This window comes from Echinops telfairi, unplaced genomic scaffold (assembly GCF_000313985.2).
Source record: "Echinops telfairi isolate 266 unplaced genomic scaffold, ASM31398v2 ScPeMD7_7427;HRSCAF=8465, whole genome shotgun sequence".
In the NCBI taxonomy this organism is placed as follows: domain Eukaryota; kingdom Metazoa; phylum Chordata; class Mammalia; order Afrosoricida; family Tenrecidae; genus Echinops; species Echinops telfairi.
In genome coordinates, this window is record NW_022111327.1 from 13395930 (window position 1) to 13407816 (window position 11887).

At 44.3% G+C, this 11887-nt stretch overlaps 1 pseudogene; it reads right to left on the reverse strand.

Moving 5' to 3' along the window:
* Nucleotides 1-1496: 1496 nt before the first annotated feature.
* On the reverse strand, nt 1497-2680 carry LOC101664577 (annotated as a pseudogene).
* Nucleotides 2681-11887: the final 9207 nt, after the last annotated feature.

Here is an 11887-nt window from a genome sequence, read left to right on the forward strand (position 1 = left end):
AAAAAAGGAAAAAAAAAGGATAAAATCATTTTATTAGGGGCTCATACAACTCTTATCACAATCCATTCATACATCAATTGCATAAAGCACATTTGTACATTCATTGCCCTAAAGTGTAAACTTTCACCTAAAACATACTGAAGTATTTTTTAATAAGAAAAGTACTCATTTTAATTATGCTCTAAGATGTAACAGAGCTAGAAATGAACAAATTTTAATTGGCATAAAATAGGCTTATTGTCAATATTCAGTCATTAATACAGCCCAGGTTAACAAAACATCACTTCATACAAGGCTCAGTTATTCTAAAATATTATGTTGACATCACATTTGTACTATAAAATGATAAATACTTAAAAATTGTAATTCAAGAGCAAATATTACAAAACAGACAATTGTTAAAAAAAACATACAATTGTTAATAAAAAGGTGTATTTTTAAGTTCTACTTTAGGGACTAACACCATACTACATTATCAGAACCCCTCAAATAAATTATGTTCCTTGAAGTTACAATGCTCAACAATATACTGGATGTGTTCTTAGAGTCTGATGAGAATCTAAAGAGAGTCCTTGAGAAAGCTTCCAATGATGCTTAGAGAGAGAAAGAGAAAAAGGGGAGTAATCAATTATTTTATGTCAATTTCTAGAATAGCTTCATTAAACAAGTTAGAGCACTGGCAAGAGTTCTTTAGAAGAAGGGGGCCCAGGGGAGTCCAATCTCAGCTTTATGTAAGGGATTCCCATCACACACTCAGGCAATTCTAAAGGCATTATTCCAAAGTCTTTCCTTGCTTCACCCCTTTCCATGGACTCTTTGGAGCTGAGATCCAAGTGTTCTTTCCCAATTTCCTCATGAGGCTTCACCAAGCACACTTTCTGTTTGCTTTCACCCTACACCAAACCAAGGCATTAAGGGAAACACTAGACTCTATTGGTCGGATCAGTTCTAAAGACATTCAGGCACACTCACCAATTGAATAATTTCTGCACATACTTCTGCCCCCCCCCAAGGCATACTGGCTCCATTGTCAATTATGGAGGGCTATGAAATGCTAGGATTTATTTTCCCCATATCAAAGATTTGCCCATTGGCAAGCTGCTTGCATAGGCAACAGTAGCAGGGATGCTTGGTAAAACCAATAAAAAAGATTACAAACAAAACACACAATGACTGTAACCTATTGGAGATTTCTACAGACAGGAATAATTCACCACAGTGACTTTCTTGTATGCGTCTCAGAAAGTATAACACATCACACAAGCAAAGGAAAACCATCAGGTATACAAACACAGGAAACAGGCACACTAGAGAAACCAGGGAAGGTACGCTTTGTCAAGTCAGCGTATTTTGGGGAAAGCCTGGCATAAAAATTAAACTTTCTCTGCCTTTATTATTTTTGCACAAGATCAGGGGACATTTGCTTTACATCAAGAGGAGAAGAAGCCACATTAATATTCCCCTTCATGGTGGGGAATTTCTTTTTGGAAGGAGCATTAGAGACAGGAAGACAGGGCCAGAAAAGCGTACTCAAAGAGGTCCTCAAACATGCGCTGTCCCATGGCTATGCAGGCTTCCTTCTCCTCGGGCGTCATCTGGGCCACCAGCTCTGGCCGTTGGCTCACTTCACTGTACGAGAATGGCCGGCTGGCCACTGTGACAGTGGGGTCATCTGCCACCTCTTCAAACTCATCGTCCTCCTCATCCTCTTTCCTGTGGTGCACAGCCACCGTGGCCGGCCGCGCCAGAGACTCATCCTCTGGCCCTGAGCGGCCATCTGCGCGATCCTGAAATGCATCAATGTCTCTGCCACCGTCTTTCCTGTTTTCATAACTGGATGTTCCTTGGACAATGCTCTCTCTCAACCAAATGGGTCTCTTTGGCAGATTTCCCTTTGAGAGAGGCTCGATGATTATCTTCTTGGTCATCCATGTTGATGACAACATTCTGAGTGTATAAGTCTTCATAGGAGGGGCCTTTGGTGGCCCATGCTTCTCGGTGGCACCCAGCTGCAGCTGCTGCGTGGTCCTTGCTTTGCTTCAAGGCTGGGAGTTCTTTGGGTTCTGGTTCAAGTATTTCATAAGCCAAGTTCACATCCTCTGTTTCCTGAAGCAGTGCATAAATAGGCTCAATTTGTTCATGAAACTTTGCCAAAAGTGTGTGTGCATCCTTCTTGGGCATTGCTGATTCATCCTCTTCTACCTCTGTCTGACAAACAGGACAGCAGAAAGTGTCTGTCACGGGATCATAAAGTTGATTAGCTTCTAAGTCTGTAAATGTACTACTGTAGCAGGGACATTTGAAGGAAGCCTGCTTGGTAGAATCTCTCTCATCAGTGTTGATCCTCCTTCTCATGTGGTCCGACATATTTTACCACATTAACGAGAGTGCGATAATTGATAAAGCAGTAGTTATGGCAAGTGGTCTTCCCATCTGCAGCAGTCTCTACCCTCATTCTGCATGTGATGAATTTGTCTCCCTTTAAATTATTCAAAACTGAGCGAAGTTGCTTCCGATCAAACTTGAGCAGTTCCAGCATACCCTCTTCTTTCACACAGAGGTCCTGAATCAGGATGTCCAAGGCCAAGACGTGCTCAAGGCCATAACATCTCCGGATCCCATACTTGGCTAACCTCTTCAATGCTGCAGGAACTTCTGTGAGGACATCTGGGCCCGCCATCTTTGGCGGCAAGCTTCAAGATTACGAAAAGAATCCTTGAACACTCCTACTTCAGCTTCCCCCAGTGTCTCAATTCCACTGAGGTACTTTTTAAGAGAAGAAGGAATAGAGTACTGATACACGCACAATAACATGTATGAACCTTGAACATAGGTTGCGATGTGAAAGAAGCCAGACACAAAGGCCACATGTTGTCTGATGCCCTTTATAGGAAGTGTCGAGAATAGGCGAATCTATAGACAGGAGGAAAATTAGTGACGCTCTGGGTCAGACACTGGGTTGCTAACCAGAATCTAGGTGTTTTACACCCACCAGCTGCCCGTGGGAGAAAGAGGAGGTGGTCAGCTCCCGTAAATCTCAGTCAAAATTGCTTGAATGGCAGTGGGTGGACTAGGAGTGAAGGTGGGAGATAGAGAACGACTGCTAATAGGTACAGAGTTTCTATTCTTACTGCCATCGAGTCAATTTTTACTCCCAGCAACCCTGTAGGACAAAGAAGAACAGCCCCTATGGATTTCTGAGATGATAACTTTTTTACAAGCAGAAAGCCTTATTTTTCTGCTGAGGACTGGCTGGTGGCTTCGAACTGCTGATCTTGTAGTTAGCAACCCAGAAGCCACTAAAGTTTAAACTTAAAAATGGCAAGTTATATGGTACATGGCTTACACCTCAATGAAGCTATTTTCCCTCTGTTAGAACTCCCCGAGGAGCTCTGGTGGCGCAGTGGGTACCCAGTGAGCTGCTAGTTCAAGGTCTGCAGTTGGAAGCAGGGAGACCCTAGGCCTGTGGATGCAGAGTCATGTAAGTTCATGGTCAACAGGAAGATGGCTGGGTGCACACGGTTCAGAGGTTGGCTCTCAGTGTCAGTGGCCCACAAGGGGCTGCCCTGGGAGGCAGGCCAAGTCCCAGAAAGCATGAAGTTGAAGGGCAAGAGAGAGGAGCAGTCCTCCTCAGTATCTCTTATGAAAAGGCCATGCTCCCAAGGAGGCATCATCAGGCTATGACCCGATTGATAGGTCGGACTCCATCAGTACACTTTCAGAAACTTCAAGTTGACCTGAAACAATGGTTCTCAACCTTCTTAATGCTGCAACCCTTTAATACAGTTCCTCATGTTGTGGTGACCCCCCCCACACACACAAAAATATCATTTTTGTGCCTACTTCATAACTGTCATTTTACTATTGTTATGAAGTGGATGACCCCTGTGAAAGGGTCATTCGACCCTCAAAGGGGTTACGACCCACAGGTTGAGAACCGCTGACATAAAATCTAACTTTGCTGTAATAATAGCTTGTCAACATTCTCCACAATCTTATTTGAAACAATTCTCCCTTTTTACAATTCCAGTCAAAGTGACACTTCACCAGAGCTTTAACAAAATAAGGAAAGGTGGCAAGGAGGGTATAGGAGGTCTGATAGAGCTTGATCAAGGGCAATGTAACTGAGAGGAATTACTGAAACCTTAATGAAGTCTGAGCATGACAGTGGAACAAGAGGAAAGTAAAAGGAAATAGAGGGAAAAACTAGGAGGCATAGGGCATTTATAGAGGTCTAAATACAGGCATGTACATATGTACATATTTTTATATACAATAATGGGGAAATTGATCTATGTATATATATGTATAGGTTCAGTGTTAAGGTCGCAGATGGACATTGGTCCTCTACTCAAGTACTCCCTCAATGCAAGAACATTTTGTTCTATTAAACTGGTACTCCATGATGCTCACCTTCCCGACATGATCGCTGAAGACAAAGCGGGTGCATAAGCAAATGTGGTGAAGAAAGCTGATGGTGTCTGGCTATCAAGAGATATAGCATCTGGGGTTCTAAAGGCTTGAAGATAAACAAGTGGCCATCTAGCTGAGAACCAACAAGGCCTACATGAAAGAAGTACCCCAGCCTCTGTGATCATGAGGTGTCAATGGGATAAGGTATCAGGCATCAAAGAACAAAAAAATCATATCATTGTGAATGAGGGGAAATGTGGAGTGGGGACCCAAAGCCCATCTGTAGGCAACTGGACATCCCCTTACAGAAGGGTTGTGGGAAGGAGATGAGTCAGTCAGGGTGCAGTGTAGCAACGATGAAACATACAACTTTCCTCTAGATCTTTAATGCCCCCCCCCCTGCCGCCGCCGACACACTATCATAATCCCAATTCTACCTTACAAATCCGGCTAGACCAGAGAATGTATAGTGGTACAGATAGGAACTGGAAACACAGGGAATCCAGGACAGATTAACCCCTCAGGACCAGTGATGAGAGTGGCGATACTGGGAGGGTGGAGGGAAGATGGGGTAGAAAGGGGGAACTGATCAGATCACAAGGATCTACATATAACCCCCCCCCTGGGGGACGGACAGCAGAAAAGTGGGTGAAGGGAGACATCGGACAGTGTAAGATATGACAAAATAATAATTTATAAACTATCAAGGGTTCATGAGGGAGGGGGGAGCAGGGAGGGAAGGGGGGAAATGAGGAGCTGATACCAAGGGCTCAAGTAGAAAGAAAATGTTTTGAGAATGATGAGGGCAACAAATGTACAAATGTGCTTGACACACGATGGATGGATGGATGGGTTGTCATAAGAGTTGTATGATCCCCCAGTAAAATGATGTAAGAAAAAAATGAGTTGTATGAGCCACCAACAAAATGATATTTTTAAAAAATAAGGAAAAAGAATCTTGTAGTTTTTCCTGTGACGTTCACAAAAATTAAATGAGTCGTTTTCTCTTCAGATTTTCTCTTTCATCGTCTTCTTTCCATCTTTCCCTTAGACCCGACCAAATCAAATGCCAGGGTGTGGATTCTGACTCAAAGCAGCCCTATAGTCAGAGGAGAACTGTTCCCAATGGTTTCTGAGGCTGGGTGTCCTTATGGGAGCAGACAGCCTCCTCTTTCTCCCATGGAAAGACAGGTGGGTTGCCGGGTAGCAGCCCAATGCATAACTCACGATTGCACCAGGGATCATTTCGTAGCCCTTAAAAAAGTAGTTCTTTAGGGGTGGCATTGTTGAAACAGCTCTAGCAAGCACAAAACTGAGGATGCTGGAAGCATTTTCTCCAACTGTACAGCAAGCCTCCCACACAGCCTTGTCTGTTCTTATACCATTTGTTCGTATCTTCAGCAATGTTTGCGAGATACCTTCCAACAGTATTTTCTGACAAAACAATGCATTTTCGTTTGTCACCATATTGTTTCACATGGAGTGTTTTGACTACTGTTATTACGCTAGGGGAAAACAGCACTTCTGGGAGGCACCTGCCAACATTGATCTTTTGTTTTCAAGCAAGAAACGTCAAATGAGGCTTCTGAAAAAAAATCTTTGTGTTTCAAAAAAACGCACTCACTGCTGCCTCATAGTGACTGACCCTTGTGGGTTTCCAAGACTGTAACTACTTACGGGAGTAGAAAGCCCAGTGATTCTCTGGTGGAGGTGATGCTGGCTTTGAAGGGCTGACCATATGGATCGCAGCCCCTCGTGTTACCACAGCACCATCAGGACTCCTGTGTGTTCAGTGAGATGTAATAAATACTGAATTCAAAATGACACGATTGTAAGCATCACTGAAAAAAATGTAGAGGTTTGTCTTTGTAGTCTTGAGGAAATGGCGTCGGGCTCATCTCTAATCTCCTCTAGCCACACAATAAAAGGAGAGTCCATTTCTACATCAGCCCAAGTCCCATCGGCACAAAGCAGAGAAGAGACACACCTCCATTCTCCAGTCTTCCTTCACTTCTTCTGACACCAACCGTTCCTCTCACAACACTCTACGTCTATGCTCGTGGTAGTTACATAATTTCATGTCAACTTGAAGATCGATAAAAGTGTGGAGGTGGAGTTTAGCCTGTCAATCAGGTCACAGACTGCCGTTGACTCCCTGTGGGTATGGTCTTCTAATAAAGAGGGCCCTGGGGACCTCCCCTCTCTCTGTGCCTTCACCTACCTGCTGGCAGACTCTAGCTGCTGCCAGAACCCTGGAGATGCATCCACCGCCATTGGGTTCACAAGACTTTGCACCCACCAGCCTGTGATATTCCTGCATTCTGCATCATAGCATGTGGCTGTGTGTGTCTGAAGAGGGACTTATGGACTAGTAACGGACTTACGGACTTGATCTGCACTGGACTAGGATGTTTTCCTGATATACAACTACTTATTGATGTAAAGGTCTCTCTTACATATATATGAGTGTCATTGGATTTGCTTTTCTAGTCAACCCGGTCTAACACAGTGCTGGATTCAATGATCCATTGCCGTGGCTACACAAAACTCTCCAACAATACTCTCAGTTATGGAGCTTATTAGGGACGCTCACAGGTTGCCAATTCTTTTGTCTGCAATAGCTCTTCTCAGCCATGCCGGCAGGCATGTCTCTCTGGTTCTTGGCCTCTCAACCATCTGGTCCCTTGGCCTCTGCCTCTGTGGGTCAGGAAGCCCACTCGCTGCTCTGTTTTGCCACAGTTCCTCTGTTCTGTCTCAGGATCTTGGTATTGTGGCCTCTGGTACTTTTACCTCAGGCAGGGCTCTTGCACTGGCTCCCCTAGTGGAGCTTCTGTTTCCCTTGTTCTGGGACGGCTCACCTGACCAATCCCGTCTGGGTTTCGCACAGCCTATTTGCAAGATTCCACCCAATCATTTGGTGAGAGTTACAAAGACATGGATAGAAGAGCTATTCCAAGTAAGTTTGCTTCACCCCAGGTCTTGATGTGCAATATTTAAACAGCCACTTAAAAAAATCCTAACATACATGACAAAGTACCCATATAGCTGGATGGATTTTTACAAATTGAACATATATGTATAAGCAGCATCCAGAAACCTCCTTTCATCCCAGATCAATACATAGAACATCACCAGCGCCCAGAAACCTCCTTTGTCTCCTCTCTCCTCATCACCCCTCTATTTGTTGCTCCTGTGTAACAAAACACTTCAAGACATAATGGTGAAACATAACAGTTTCATTATGCAAACAGGACACAATGGGGGTGGCTTGCTTCTGCTCCATGATGTCTGGGGCATTACCTGGGGAGAAATGATGACTAGGAATTTCAACATCTTGGAGCTAGCTGGCAGCTGGTGCTGGCTGTTGGCAGGGACCTCATTTAGAACAACTGTCGAGCAAATGGCATAGGGCTTCCTCAAAGAGTTGGTGAGGGAACGGCATGGCTATGGGAGTGGGAGTCACGTCTGACCTCCTCCAGCTGCATAAGGAGGAAGGAGAATCCAACTCCACATCTGCCCAAGGAGGATTGGGATGAGGCATGCTTCCACCCTCCATCCATCTTTATCAGATTCTGACACTACCTGTCCCTCCCATGCACTCTACTTCTCTGCTGGGTTTGATCATTTATTACAAGGGCCACACAGAATTCACAGGCAGTACTCATCAATTATGAGGCGACTGTAGGCAGCTCTGGTGCACTATGAGTCAGCATGGACTCCATGGCAGTGAGTTTGGTTTTTGGTCTGAGGGAAGGTGGCAGGCTACAAAACAGGGAAGGACAATTCGTTTGTTCTCAGCACTTCTTTCCAGCCATACAGGCAGGCATGTCTCTTTCTCTGGTCCTCACTCTCTCAGCAACATGGTTCCTTGGCTTCTGTTTTATTTCATGGGCCCCGAAACCTGCCACTCTACCTCAAGATCTTGTTGCTGCTCCTCGGCTCTGACTTATGGTCTTATACCTCGGCCGCTGCTGTTGCCTCCTCAACTCCAGGCAGGGATCTCGCATGCATTCCACTAGTAGCTCTTCTTTCTTAATGGACACGAGATTCCCTATTTCTACTTCGGCGATAGCGCGCCTGTTTACCCAGTGGAATGACTAAACTTCTCTATCAGTGTTTCGCACACCCTATTTGCATGGCTCCACCCAATCACTTGGTGGGAGGTACGGTGACATGGATAGAGGAGACGTATTTAAGCAGCTTCACTTTATTTAAGCAGCTTCACTTTACCGCAGTTGGAAATAGAAATACCAATCCCCTTGCAATATACGTATCCTATCCAAAGAAGAACTGTGACACGGACAGCTCTATGCATACCAATGCGAACCACAGCATTATTCACAATAGCCAAAAGATGACCACAACCTAAATGCCCAATAAAGAAGGAATGGACAAACTGTGGTGGATGCACATGATGATGAATCTGGGAAACGTGCTATAACACAGAGGGACCAGGAGGACAGTATACTGGGTGAAATGAATCAGTGACAAAAGGACAAATATTGTATGAGCCCCCATTATAAAAACATCAAGAAGAGGTTTACACACAGTAAGAAACATTATGCGAAGCTTTCCATGGATGAATGGGGAGAGGAAGGGTAAATCTCTAACCAGAAAGTAGACACATATTAACTTGGGTGAAGGGGAAGGCAATATACAACAAGGGGGAGGTCAGTAAAAAAATGATGAAGACAAAGGAAGACACTGGGCAGAGTCTAAGTGTTTAAATCAACAGAGGTAGGTATTATTACATATCCAATTGTGCAATAGTAATCACAGTAATAAAATAGAAGTGGATACATAGACAGGCAAGCTGAATAGGTGTGAGAAGGAGAATAGGACTACACCTATGAATATATATAGATGGGACAGAAACTATTTCTACATATGTGCTTACATATGCCTCAAATTTATCCATGAATATAGTATGTCTGCAGGGGGAAAAGTTATGAAAACTTCTCAGGCATAATCAAACACCTTGAGGTAATGAGCCACTGGGCTTGGGAGCTCAGGACCATAGTCCGTGGGTACACCTAAGTCAATTGGCATAACATTGTCTAAAACCCCCCCAAAAAAACAAAAAAACCCCTCTATATCCCGCTTTGGTGTGTAGCAATAAAAGCTTATACATGACCACTTAAGATGCAATTAATGTTCCTTCTCTGTCCAGAGCAAGGAAGAATAAAAAATAAATTTAAAGATGTCTGAAAAACAATGAGTCCAGTGGACTAATGGACCACTTGAATATCAGCCTCTATGACCCTGAGATCAGAAGAACTAGACAGTGTATGGCTACCAGTACCAATTACTCTGAAAGGGATCCCATTAGAAGGTCCTGTGTACAACTGGAGAAAAATGTAGGACAAAAGTAAAAATCCTAGGAGAGACCACTTTTACTGGTTGGATAGAGACTGGTGGAACCCTCAAGCCTATGGATGGCTGTCGTTTTGGTTTGTGAGGTGTTGTCAGGTCGGCTCTGACTCATAGGCACCCCCTATGTACAGCAGAATGAAACGCTGCCTGGGCCTGGGCCATCCTCCCAATTACTGTTATGCTTGAAACTGTTGTTGCGGCCACTATGTCAATCCATCTCCTTGGCAATCCTCTTTTGAGTTGTCTTTCTACTTTACCAAGCAAGATGTCCTTTTCCAGAGACTGGTCTATCCTGATAACATGTCCAAATCACAGAAGATGAATTCTCGCCATCTTTGCTTCCAAAGAGCATTCTGACTGTACTTCTAAGGCAGATTCGTTTGTTCTTTGGTCAGCTCATGGTGCTTTCAATATTCTTCTCCAGGACCCTAATTCAAATGCATCCATTCTTCGTCTGTCTTCCTTATCCAAGGTCCAACTTTCACATACATACGAGGTGAATGAAAAAATACCATGGCTTGCCTTAGGCACACCTCAGTGCTCAAAATGATATCCAAGCTTTTAACACTTTAAAGAGGTCGTATGCAGCTTATTTCCCCAATACAATGCATCTATTGGTCTCTTGACTGCTGCTTCTGTGAGCATTGATTGTAGATCCAAACAAGATGAAATCCTTGAAAACTGTACTAATCTTTTCTCCGTTTACCATGAATGTTGCCTATTGGTCCACTTGTGAGGATTTGGGTCTTCTTGACATTGAGTTGTAATCCATAAGGCTGCCGTCTTTGATCTTCATCAGCTGTTTCCTTCAGGCAGCTCTGCATCCATTCCTCACCACCTTCCCTATCACAGAGTGCTTGAAGTCTGCATACAGCACCCAGTCTAATCCTTTGTCAGACAGTATCTTGAATGGTTCTTCAGAAAACCTTGTCTTTGTCTGGCTCAACTCCTCATCTGAGTTAAAGTCTTCAAGGCCAGCACAAGGGAAAAGGCAAAACTTCAGCAATTAGAACGGAGGTCTGGCAAGGGGTATGGCTTCAGATGACAATGGGGTGTCCAGTTATAGGAACTGGAACCTGAGATCAGGGCAGGGCTGATAGTAAGGGTGACCTATGGCAGCGTCCTTGGAGTCGTAGTGGCACAATGGTTAAGTGCTAGGTAGATAACCAAAAGGTTGAGGTTCGGACTTATCAGTGTCAATGCAGAAGAAAGAACAGGCAATCTGTTTCCATATAGATTGCAGCCTATAAAACACTCTGAGGCAGCTCTATTCTGTCACACAAGATCACTATGAGTCAAAAATGAACTTGGCAGCACCCAACAAGGCAGTGTCCAGTGTTGGGCTGGAGGTGCTGACATCCTTCTAACCTAGAGCCTGGTGGCCATGCTGAGCCCACAGCTAGAGGACTGCTTGCCTCTCAAAAAGTGGCTCTCATTGTGTGTGTTGGTGTGTGTGTTGGGGGGGGGGGATGGGAAGCAGAGGCTGAGAACCAGGCAGGAGTGAGGCCATGGGGTTCCTTAGCCTAGCATTCAAAGCTCTTCACAATCTAACACCATCACAATGGTGGCTTATAATATCTGGTGTAGAGGTCTTATGCATTGGGCTACAAGTTCAGTGGTTTGAACTCACCAACTACTCCATGGGAGGAAGACGAGGCTATCTAGTCATGTTAAGATTTACAGTCTCAGAAACCCAAAGGGGCAATTCTACCTAGTCCTATAGGGTCAGTATGAGTTGGAATCGACTTGATAGCAGTGAACTTGTCTGTATATTGGTTTGGCATCTGCTGTTTCAGGGGTCCAGCTGTGATGCTAAGTTTATGTGTCTGAACTCATGGAACGCTCAAGACAACTTTATGAATAGGTTCCATTACCAGTCTCTACAGCCATTTTCCTGAGGAAGAAATGAAGGCATAGCCTACCCAACGTGATCACTGAAGACAAATGGATGCATAAGTAAATGTGGTGAAGAAAGCTGATGGTGCCCAGCTATTGAAATATATAGCATCTGGGGTCTTAAAGGCTTGAAAATAAACAAGCGGCCATGTAGTTCAGAAGCAACAAAGCCCACATGGAAGAAGCACACCAGCCTGTGTGATCA